The following is a 12,304-nucleotide window of genomic DNA, read 5'->3' as shown; positions in this document are numbered from 1 at the left end:
GTTTCAACAAAATTATTTTCTTACTATTTTTATTCATTAGAAACCAAATATTTTTATTACATAAATTGAAACTTCCTTTCATTTGGAGTCGTTCTGATCAGTCAATATGTTAAGAGACGCTACTTATAACTTATAAGAGCTATAAATAAGTAATGCTATATCACGAAATAGCGAAAATTATTGATATGTGTTGGACGATATATCGAGATGATGAAGTTCCATCATCGCCCAGCCCTACTAATAAGTCATCCTCTTCTTGTTCACTTTACAAATTAAAAAAAAAAACATTATATTTACTCTTATATATCTGATTTTCAACTCTTTTTATAGCAAGAATTTCAGAATATTTACGATTTTTTTTCTATTTCTTTCACTGCGCATTTTCAGCAATGTCAGTTTATATGAATTTACCTAACTTTTATTCATTTATGTTTGGTGAACAAAAGTTTTAGTAATGCGAAACTTTAGTACATGGTTCGAAAATGGCATGCTGTCGAATCTTCATAAGAGGCTTTCTGTTAGCAATTACGGGGGCATATAAGACCACGCCTACTGCAGCACTTCAGGTTATCCTTGGCTTGTCACCACTACATCTGCAGCTTCAGATGATGGCAAGAATGACTGAACTGTACAGACTCCGTGGAATCGTACATGATATGCCACATATCAGCCCATACGAGTATGAATACAGAGCTACGGGCTGGACGTCACATCCTTCCAAACATATCCAAGCACATCAAATTTCGTTGGAAGACGGCGGGTCTCAGAATGTAGTACTCGGGATCTATACAGATGGATCAAAATCCTCAGCAGGAGCTGGGACTGCATTTTGTGTCATGCAGGATGCAGTGACTATACACCAGTGGTCAACCAGCCTATTGAAAGAAAACACGGTCTTCCAAGCTGAATTACTAGCACTCAATAGAGCAGTCAAATACGCACCCTCTCTTCCTACATCAGATCCAGTTACTATTTACGTCGACAATAAAGCAAGTATACAAACCTCAAGTTCACCAAAATCCAATAGTCAATTAGCAAGAGATACATTTACCCTTCTTCTTGCAAATCCTCACATTAAAATCTCATGGATCAAGGCACATGTAGGCTATGAAGGGAATGAAGCGGCGGACAAACTAGCCAAAACAGCGGCTAATGCTAATCAAGATCGGAATGTAATGAAGCTCCCAAGATGCCATCTGAAGAACATCCTCCAAACCGATATGATGACAAGATGGCAAAGGAATGGGAAGAAGGCAAACAGGCCGCTCCACATTCAACATAATACGAAAGTTTCTCTCTACGCGACCAACTGGAACAGAGCGGATGTCCTTTTCTTCACTGGACACGGCCCATTCCCGACATATCTACACAGATTCCATCTGACCAACTCTCCTTACTGTAGCTGTGGTGAGATAGGATCCCCAATTCACCGAATGCCTACTGACTCTCTCATGGCACATGCGAAAGCCAGAAACAAGTCTCGAGGAAGAATGGTACAGGAGAGTCGCATCGAATACCCTTTCACGCGGCAAGATCCTCTCCATAGTAAACCATATTCATAAATGCCAAGACCTCTTCAAAACTACACAATAGCTGAGACCAAAATGCCACTTGTCAAAATCAGCCGAAATTATAACTTCAAGAGTCCCTCAAAAGTACAGTTCTCACGAAGGAAATCAAAACCACAGGACTCAGACGGACGCTACAGATTTCTGATTCTTCAGTGATTATTTATATGCTTATACATGTCACACAGATGTTCTCAATGTAATTTATCAATTTTTTTCAGTTAGTAATCTCATTTCCCTGTAAGTTCAACTCAAAGTCACCATTTGTTTAAGTATTCTTGTCCCCTCTATCCAGTTATTACATCACCAAAAATGGAATACAGTCATGTAGGATTTGACACCAATGGGATTCTCTCTGGAGAACCCTGGATGGTCTGTCGTCTCTTTCTTTCTATCAACAATTTTCTTTCTTTCTTTTTCTTTTTTCCTTCCATCTTCTGCTCATCCAACTGGTTAGATAACTTAGTGTTATAGGCACTGGGGGCACAGGATGGCGTTATGTTATGTCAAATTTTCATTAAAATAAGATAAGATGCTTATTTTATTCTTGCTATATAATAGCATGACTCTACTTATAAATGAGATAATAATCATCTTTTCTATTTATTAATGATATTATAAACATTTTATTATGTATAACATTACTCCCATTTTCATTCAATATTAATAAAATGTTAAATATTTAAAATTAAATATTGCAATATTTAATACACTTGGAAAGTAAATAATGATATAATTGCATCATTCGGAATGTACAAATACTTTTTGAATAAACATAGATAGATATTTTTTGTTTTAACAAAATTTTGTTTACTGAACATAAAACTAAATGCAATTATCGTTATTAGATATATTGCGATATCTTAGATAATTATATTATCTCAAATATATAAAACAGAAAATGAAATTATTATCTCTTTTGGAGTTTTCTATTTTTTTAAGAAGTGTAATTAATAAAAGCTGAAATTTTTACTGTTTTTTTTTAAAAAAAATAAATGTTAGTTTCAATTTGGTGGCTTCTGATTTGGAATTTTAATTAAAGAATAATTTAATAGAGAAAGAATTGTAATCGTCGAAGAATTCGAACTCCGGATTTTTTCGAATTTCCATGTTTTAAACTTCCCTGAATTTGAAAAATACATTTTAGAAAATGTCTGTCTCTGTGACAAGGAAAAATTAAAAACGCTTTCAGCTAGACGGATGAAATTTGGTATATGCCATTAGTACTAGATTTGTAGATTTCTATCAAATATTGAGAAAAATCTGTTCAGAGGAAGTCTGTATAACTGTTCGAATATTAGTTAACACGATAACTATAAACCGAAGAGTGCTAGTTGGATAAACTTTGGTAGAAAGATTTAACATCTAAAGTATAGACAATTATCCAATTTTGAATTAAACCTAACAAAGAGTCGAACTTTTGTCTATATGTACTTTCAGAAACATGTAAACACGATTGTCATTTTGTAACTGCAACTGTAGTTATTTGTCAAACCTTGTTTTATTCGGTTGGAAAAAACGTGTCTAAAACGCAAATTGACCTTTATAAGAGAGTATGCGAGAAAATTTTGGAAAGACCTCTTCCGCTCTTTTTTTCTTTTCTTTCGTTGGTGTAGATTTGCGTTATAACGATTTCTTTTGTCATTAGAATAAATATGAATGAAACAAGGCCATAGAATGCGCTATATAACGACTACGTTTTGCTCACATAACCGAATAGCATATTAAAAAAAGTTTCACTGCAATAATTCGAATGAAGTTGAGTATACGGAGTGTATCATACACTCCAAATACCCAAACCAGTCCACTTGCACCACCACCAGCAAAAAAAAAAAAAAAAAAACCGCCTTTAAAAAAGGCCGAGGTGTGACTTGTTGCAGAATGACACACACCTGCTTCTCGAAGAATGAAAACAAACAAAAATGAGCTGGGAATAAGCAATATACATCTTTCCATCTCGAAACAGTTGCTGGTGACACAAATAACCTTTCTCTAAAAAATCATCGTTTCCAAAAGCGATGTGGCTTCCAAAAAACTCCCACGCGTCGCTCTCGTTTTAGTTGCGATATCTGCTACTATCAGCGGAATTTTTCGCCCCCTGGAAAGCATTTACCTTAGGATGATCTTTGGTTGATACGATTCTTGTTTACGTTTAATTCCAAACATATGCAAATTTATTATGATGATGATTTCGTAATAATTATCATAATTATTTAGTAAATTTAGTCTCTTGTTTGATATGGGGAATTTAGATTTGAGATGAGTGAGGTTGAAGAAGGTCGTGTATGAGATGAGATAGCAATTAGTGATTGCAATATCGGACCAAAAGTTCAATACCAGTATTCGGTATTTTTTAGATTTTAATACTGGGATACTTGTTTTAATATCGGTATTAGAAATTTTAGAAAAAGAGAGAAAACACAGATGTTTCTTTATTTTATTTGCCAGTTTTATTAGAGAGTGTAAGTCCTATATTCCAAATTTTTTCCCTGAATGAATATTTATATGTAAATAGCGTCTATTTTTTACATTTATCCATTCATCAAATGTAAGACTAAATTTTTCACCATTTACTTTTAATTGTATTAGTTCGTGTTTCAAAGAATTGCGAACACCGCTACTGTAGTTTATAACAGTTCTTCTTATAGTATTAATCGATGTTGGTAGATTTTTAAAACCACTGGCGGATAGTGATTTTCTTTATTCAGTAGAAGTGCAAAACACTCGAAATGGCAAACGATCTAATTCTGTCATTTTACTTATAATTTCAACTAAATTAACTATTTTTTCAAAATAATCTAAAATTCCTGATGGCTTGGACTTAGAAACTGTGCTTAAATTTATATCTTCATCGCACTTAGATTCTTTCCTCTTTAACAAATTTGTATCATGTTTCGTTTTTAAATGTGTATGGAGTCCGTTTGTATTTGCTCCGTTCACTTTAATAAAGCTTAAACATTTTTTACGTTGTGCCACCATATTCTTTTCATCATATAAATAATGAAACCAAACCGAAGTATTATCAACTGATTTTTTATGTTCTTTAAGGTTATTCTTATTCATTTTTATGGGTTATTATTTATAAGTATATACATAATAAATCTGAAAAATATTTTGAACCCTTAAGTATGATATGCAAATACAATGTGAATAACAAACTGACCAATTAAAAAAATATATCGGAATATTACGCACTTTCTTCACAACTACAACTTTCTTTTCACATATACGAATATCAGACTACGAATCCTGCTGGTGTGCAGTATTGCTCGGAATTGTAATAGGATAGTTTTCACCCGCCTCTTTGGATGATTCATTACCAGTATTTTATGACTTCTCTTGATTGTACGATGCAACTTTGTATTCACAGTCTAATTAATTTCGCCTGTTAGGGAAATATAAAAACAAAACGTATACTATTCTGCTATGTTGGCGATCTCTGAACATATAATGGAGACGGTTTGAAAAATTTCTAGTAAATACCGAAAAACCGGTATTTGAACTTGTGAATACCGGTATTACAAAATTGTACAAATGGCTCAAAATATTCGGTATATCGGTATTGCAATCCCTAATGGCAATATTTCGATCCTTCGATCCAGTCAATTTTCTCCGCTTCTTGTACATAATATGCTTTCCGTGGTGAAATAAACCAAAGTTTAAAAATAATTTCAAAAGTTCCTTCTGTTCAGCCGTGTATCTGCTAAAATGTGTAAAATGTGTTATATATATATATATATATATATATAATGATATTTTAACTTTAATTTCAATTTATTTAATTTTCAAGATTTTATCTTAATTTAGCCCATAGTAATTTCATTCTAAAATATTCTCTTATTTCGTGATCCAATTCCACTGTCTCTACTTAATTAATTCAAGAGTAGCTTTGTTAAATTGTTGAATCAGCTAAAACTAACTTTCCCAGACTACGCGTGAAGAGATAAAATACCGCTGATCAGGCAAATTCTTTTTTAAAATCTCCCTGTGTTTCCCCTACCTTCTCCGCTCATGTAACGAAAATCCCTATTGAAATCTCATAATACCTTAGCACTGTAAAGAAATATTTTCCCTATCAAAATAATAGGTTATATAAGACTAGGGATAAAATGTCCAAGAACTTTTCCCTCATTCCTTTTCTGTGTCCCTCTGTGTGCTCATCGCTTGTACATATGCTTGCTTCTTCAAAATGAAATAAAACGACGTCACGAAATTAAAAGTATCTTCACTGTCTTCAAACTGCATTCTACTTCACAACAAATAATGTTACATATTAAAAAGTCGACAGGATAGTTATCTGTAAAAATTGTCAAATGAACTGAAAGAATTAAAATTAAATCCGCGTGAAAGGAAAATGAATCATGCTTCACATAAAATAATATTACATATTAAAAAGCCGACAGGATTCGGAAAAGTATTACATTATATATATATATATATATATATATATATATATATATATATATATATATATATATATATATATATATATATATATATATATATATATATATATATATATATATATATATAATATGTGTGTGTGTGTGTTTGTAATTAATTTCCCCGTTTTTATCTTAACCCGCATTAACTTAATAATAAAAATGTTCTCTTACTTCCTGATCAAGTTCCACCTTTTTTATTTAATTAATGCTACACGAGCTCTAAAAATGCTTAAATCATTCGGTTCTCTCGCTCTGAGTGAAGGAATAAAAATAAGCAACGAATTCTTTTAAAAGAGACCTATATTACCCTTACCTAAATCGACACGTGTAAAGAAATATCTATCAGAATCTCATAGTAATGTAACCTCCAGAGAAAAATATTGCTCGCTCTTCTGCTCTTATATCGCTTGTGAACAGACGTCAGCCCTAGTTTCTTGTTTCTTGTACATAAATAATGTCTCTCGGGATAGAATTAAACGAAGTTTAAAAAATTCAAAAGTGTATCTCTCTTTGGCCTCAAATACACACGCACACAGACACTGTTAAAAAGAACTTCATTTTTTTCCACGGGGGGAGCATGGTTTGTACAATGGTGCAGTGAAAAAACGAATCCTTCTAGCTAGGAACTCTAGCGGAAAGGGAGAATTACTCCATTAATGCTTATATCAATAGATTATTTTGCGGAGTTTTTTGATACGTATAGATTTAGGAAAGGAAATCTTAGGTATATTTTTAAAAAAGTCGTGGATGTTAAGTATTTTTAATCCATCGTTTTCAGCGTGAGAATGACAGATTCGGCAATAAAATAAAATAATTAAAAGATAAATAATTAAATAAAAATGGTATTGGAATTAAGGAAATAAGAAAATTTTTTAGTATAAAGTAATATGGGTTAATTTGAAATATATATGGTATCCTTAGGAAAATGGAAGTTTAAATTTTGAGATAGGTACTTATATTGGAAATATAAGATATTTTAGATTCTTTTTTTAAATGCAAGACTGGAGATTTACTTTATATTTTTGTTTCTTCATCGATGCAATTGGAAAAAATTTCAATGTTTTTTTAGGATGCTAACTTAAAGCCTCAATTGTGATTCTCTCTGTGAATTCCTTGGGAAAAGTCACGGATCAGAATTCTTCTCTTTTCAAAATATTTTTTTTTTTGATTAATACTTCTGACACAGATGCATGTTATTTCAGATTTCTTTAGAAAATTTTACTTTTATTTGTCATTTGTCATCTTCTGTGAAAAGTGGTTCGTTCATAACATGAATGATATTAAAATTTCTTAATTTGAAATAATAAAAAACCCCATATCGAATGAAAATTACATTTTATTCAATACGCTAAAGGTGAATGCACCTTTTCATATCGATATGGTAAAGAGAAACTCAATAAACAAAAGTATCAAATATAGACAAAAATATAAATTTGAATACAAACAGAATTGTATTTTGTTGAAATTAAAGACAAAGTATAAAATAAGCATTCCAAAAAATATTTTATTAGTATGAAGAAACTGAAGATAAATTTTTATATCATTTTGTAAGATTGAAAATTAGAAGTTTTGATAAAATAACAAAATGGATTTCATTTTTACTGCAACAATGAATGTTATAATTGCGATTCATGTATGAAACATGCTTTAAACCTTGTTAAAATTTAAGGAAAAATTGTACAATAATTAACTTAGTATTATAAAAGTTAAGATTTTTTTTTTAATTTTAAAAGGAATTTTAAAATGATTAGTGTGTGATAATATTTTTCAAAATTATTGTTGGAAAACTTTAAAATTTCGCTTAATTTCGAATATTTTAAATTCATGAAATCACTAATGTGATTCTTGATACAAAACTGCACTTGTAGTCACAAAATCTCATACTAAATTTGATAAATTTATGTCGTTGTGTTTTTGAATTTAGTTTCTGAAAGCACAGACTGACAGCTAATCAACCCATTAACTCCATAGTGGATTTGGTTCAAAATTTAATATGTGCACAGTACATTCTTATTTTTAAAAGCATTTCTGTGTCAGAATCGATAGTTATTGGTCCAGCTGCTTGTCGTGCTGATTGGCTCTCAGGCTGCTAGATGCACACATGCACCAAGCGCTTTTAAAACTTATTATTCGTAAAGCTAAGACTATATTTTCATTTTTTATTTATATTTAGATATTTTTTAATTAATAAGTTAAAACAATTTTTATAATTTAAATCTTACTTTAATGGCAGAAGTGACCATTTCAGTTTTTAGCGATAGTAAAATGTTGTGGCTGTTAGCTCTAAAGTCAACACTAGTGAAGTTGTAATTAATACTACGAGTGAAATAGTTAAAGTGATGAATTAGAACTCTTTACTTTTTATTTATTTACGAAAAGAACGCAAGAACAAACACACGCTTGTTTAAAATACAGTGCACGTCGGGAGAAAAGTTACTCAATATAACACATTGTTGAGCTGCGTCAGCTCAATTCCTTTGAGGCGTTAGTTTGTGACGTCACGAATAGTTTAATTTTTGCTGCATCCTCATTTTGAATACAAAATTCTAGACAACGGATTAGAAATTATTCTTCTGCGCTTGTTTAATTTTTAAAATTCTATTTAATATTTCATAATATATATACACAAATTTTATTTTTATGCATTTTATTTTATTTCATTGAAGTAACTGCCTTGTAAAAATACAGTTTTATAATCCATTTTTCACTCATCCTCTGGATTGTTAAAACTGAGCACACATATTTTTTGGTGTACAATTTTATATCTATTTGTGAAATGCATTATAATACACTTTCCTAATTATTATTAGTTAAATCAATTAATTTTGTTAATTTAATTTTTTTAAATTTTTAATTACGTGCTTAGAATGTCACACCAAACCGGTGAAAAAATAGAAAATAAACAGATTATAATAACATCATAAACATATTCACAGATGGTTCAAGAAATTCGAAGTAGATGATTGCATATGCAAAAAGAAAAGCATTTTGGTCATCCTGGCATGTTAGAGAAAAATGTTGTAAGGAAATAAAACCTTAAATAAAAATCTCCCATCCGTGGGGAGGGTGGGGGAGCCGCTTACTGTGGGGAAAGCCGCGAACGTTTTCCATGTTATCGACGTACAGTAGTTACGAACTTTGACCTTCGCATGAATTTAACGTTTTTACTAAATTTATCCTGTTTTTGACGATTCATTTCTGGATTTTCAGATGCTGTAGTTAATAGTTTTTCGAATTTGTGCTTTAGATAGGCTTTTCCCATTCGACTGAAACAAACGTTCGACACAGAATTACATTTGTGGTCACAAAATTTCACATCAAATTTGATAAATTTAAGTCATTGTATTTTTAAGTTATCGCACTTGCATATTTCTGAGAGTATAGACCGACTGACTGTCAAGCCCTTATGGGATTTGGCTCGAAATTTGTTAGATGTCAACAATATAGATGTTAAATCTGTGCACCAGTGTACCAGTACTGTGCTTTTATCCATAAAACTCTCTTCGTTTTGTAATTGTCGTGTTATCTTATATTCGAACAGCCGAACAGACAGACTTCCTCTCAATACATTTTACTCAAAATTTGTTAGAAATCTACAGATTTGGTGTAAAGACTATATACCAAATTTCATCGTTCTAACTCAAAACGTTTTCAGTTATTTTTGTTATAGGTACACAGATATCTCGCATAAATGTATTTTTCAAACTCAGGGAGTTCTAAAACGCAGGAATTTGTCAAAAATCTCGAGTTCCCTATTTTTTTTTTTTTTTTTTGACAATTACAATACTTTATCTATACTTCGTGTATGAGGAAATGAAAATAGTATGCTTGTGCCATCCAATCCTACTGCTCTTGAGGATCTGCGAGATTGAATTGCTACAACAGCGAGTTCAGTACTTCATGAGTGCTAAAAAATGGACTTGCAATTCAATAAAATGAATAGAATATGATGATAATGATATTGAATATGATGACGTCTATAAAATGTATAGAAATTATCAGTATATAATTGGTGCCCAGTTAGTGGCACTGGAAAGGTCTGTGGCTTAGACTCTAAGCCATAAATATTAATCAAAATTTCTACATCTAAGTTTTGACAATTGCAATATTTTCTCTTAAGATATTTTATATACAAGAAATTAAATACGGCACATTACCCTTGCCTTGGATGGATAGAAAAAAAGAGTTGAAAAAAGAGAACTCATTATCTGTTTAAAGCATTGTTAGTAGTATTTTTCTCCTCACAGATCGTCTTCCCGAAGCGAAAGCGACTCTTCTATTACATAAGCATTGACTCAGTTAGTAGGAGAATTCTCCTGTAAACATACTGGAGGGGGAGGTTGCTATTTATACACCGCACCAGCTCACATGGGAGAGATCTTAAGCGACGCGAAACGAATCACTGTGTATTCTGCATAGGACAAATAAATGCTCCTGATGAATTACTTTTTTCGATAACTAAGGAGAGGTCGTGGTGGATCATTTTTTGTTAATGTGACTGACCTTCAATCCTTTAAAGTTGAAGAGTTTTCATTTATTTATTTTATTATTCAAACTCTTAGATGTAAAAGAACAGAAGTTGGGATCATTTTTTTTCTTTTTTACTTATTGTAGTTCAGTTGAATTTTTTTTTTTTTTTTTTTTTTTTTACTTATTGTAGTTCAGGATAAATTAAGTTGAATTTACGTTGAAATTATTAAGTATTATTATTGAAAGTATTAACAACCGCATCACTTGTGAATGACGTAATAAGTGTTCCTACGCGTATTCATACACATATTTATATTACACAAAATATATGAGTGTAAAATATGGAATTCTGTTTAAATAAATGAAATACTTTTGAATGCTTTAGGATTATATTGAAGAATATTAAATTAGGAGTACTCATAAAACTAGTGTCTTTTCCATAGTTGTGATTTTGAGTAAACATTTACTACATGTACTTTTTTTTTTATTTACTCTTTACACATTTATTACAATTTTTTTGTTATGGTGATGGCTTATTTCTGAAATATTGCAGAGGTTATTGTTTTACTGTTTTTGAAGAAAATTTATTAAATATGTATTTTTTTACTATATTACAGGTATTATATTTGATAAAATTTTGTAACTTTTATAGATATTATAGTTAATTGATAAAATTTTGCAATTTTAAACGCGAATAAGAATGTTACTTTTAAATATATTAGATAACTTATGAATTCCTGTTTATAAAAATCTGTCATGCCTTTTATATTTTCCTTTTATTCGTATATGACAGAATATTTTTATTTAAAGTACCTTTCGAAATTACAGACTTTTAAAAAACAGTTTTCAACACATTTTGATAAATTTGATTCATATAGTAAATGATTAAATTAAGTATTTTCTAGGATTTAGAACATAAGTGTGTCTACATCGAATACAAAACAATCCATGCATTTTGTTGAAATCATAATGTATGCATGAGGCTCGAATTTCATGATTTTTCAAAACTCTTTATTCAGTGCTTACTCAATAATCTCATGAAATTAAATAATTGCTAGTGTATATGCTACAGTTAGTGTGGTTTATTGGTTATTATTAATAATAACCGATAAAATGACAAATCAGTTTATTACATTAAATATAATAACTTATCACTACCGGCTATTACTGTTATTAACCGCTCGTATTATTCATAATAAGTGATTAATAGCATTGACCTTACTATATGTACTTGATGTCTGTATTAACAAAGATAAGATAATTTTTCAGTTGTATATTGTCATAGAATATTTAAAATTTGTTGATTAGTTTCTTTGATTAACATCTATGTTGAAGTTAAATGAGAATAATATTGCATGAACCTCATAATTAAAATTAATATTCGCTCGAGATGGCATTCCACTCAAACTTCTTCAACACCTCTTTGCATATAATTTTTATGAAAGGAATCTCTTGCTATTGAAGCTATGACTTTTATATCAGATCACCACAGGCTTAATAGAGAAACAATTTCAATTAATTAATAATAATACTTGAAATTAATTTTTCTTAATTGGATTTGTTTATATAATTTTTTTTCGTTTCTATCATTTTTATTTTTCTGTATTTAATTTCAACCTAGCAGATTTTCTTGTTGAAACATAATTAATAAGAGACATAAAAAAATATAAAGATTCAGGTCATTATAATTTGTTGCTCGGTAAACAAGCTGTTCAAACCACCCCACGACAGCATTTGCAAAATGTTTCTTTAGCAATTTCGTATCTGACTAAAAAAACAGGAGAATGTCTCACAGAACTGTCATCTAAGCTCGTTACAGAA

The 12,304-nt window shown here is 30.5% G+C and overlaps 1 protein-coding gene across 1 annotated transcript in view; it reads left to right on the top strand.

Annotated features, from left to right (window-relative positions):
* Window positions 1–12,304, top strand: part of LOC129974839 (twitchin-like) — a 243,952-nt gene that overhangs the window by 24,923 nt on the left and 206,725 nt on the right. The gene's annotated exons all lie outside the window — the stretch shown is intronic.

The sequence above is a fragment of the Argiope bruennichi genome, chromosome 7 (assembly GCF_947563725.1).
Source record: "Argiope bruennichi chromosome 7, qqArgBrue1.1, whole genome shotgun sequence".
In the NCBI taxonomy this organism is placed as follows: Eukaryota; Metazoa; Arthropoda; class Arachnida; order Araneae; family Araneidae; genus Argiope; species Argiope bruennichi.
This window is presented reverse-complemented; position numbering and strand designations above follow the sequence as displayed.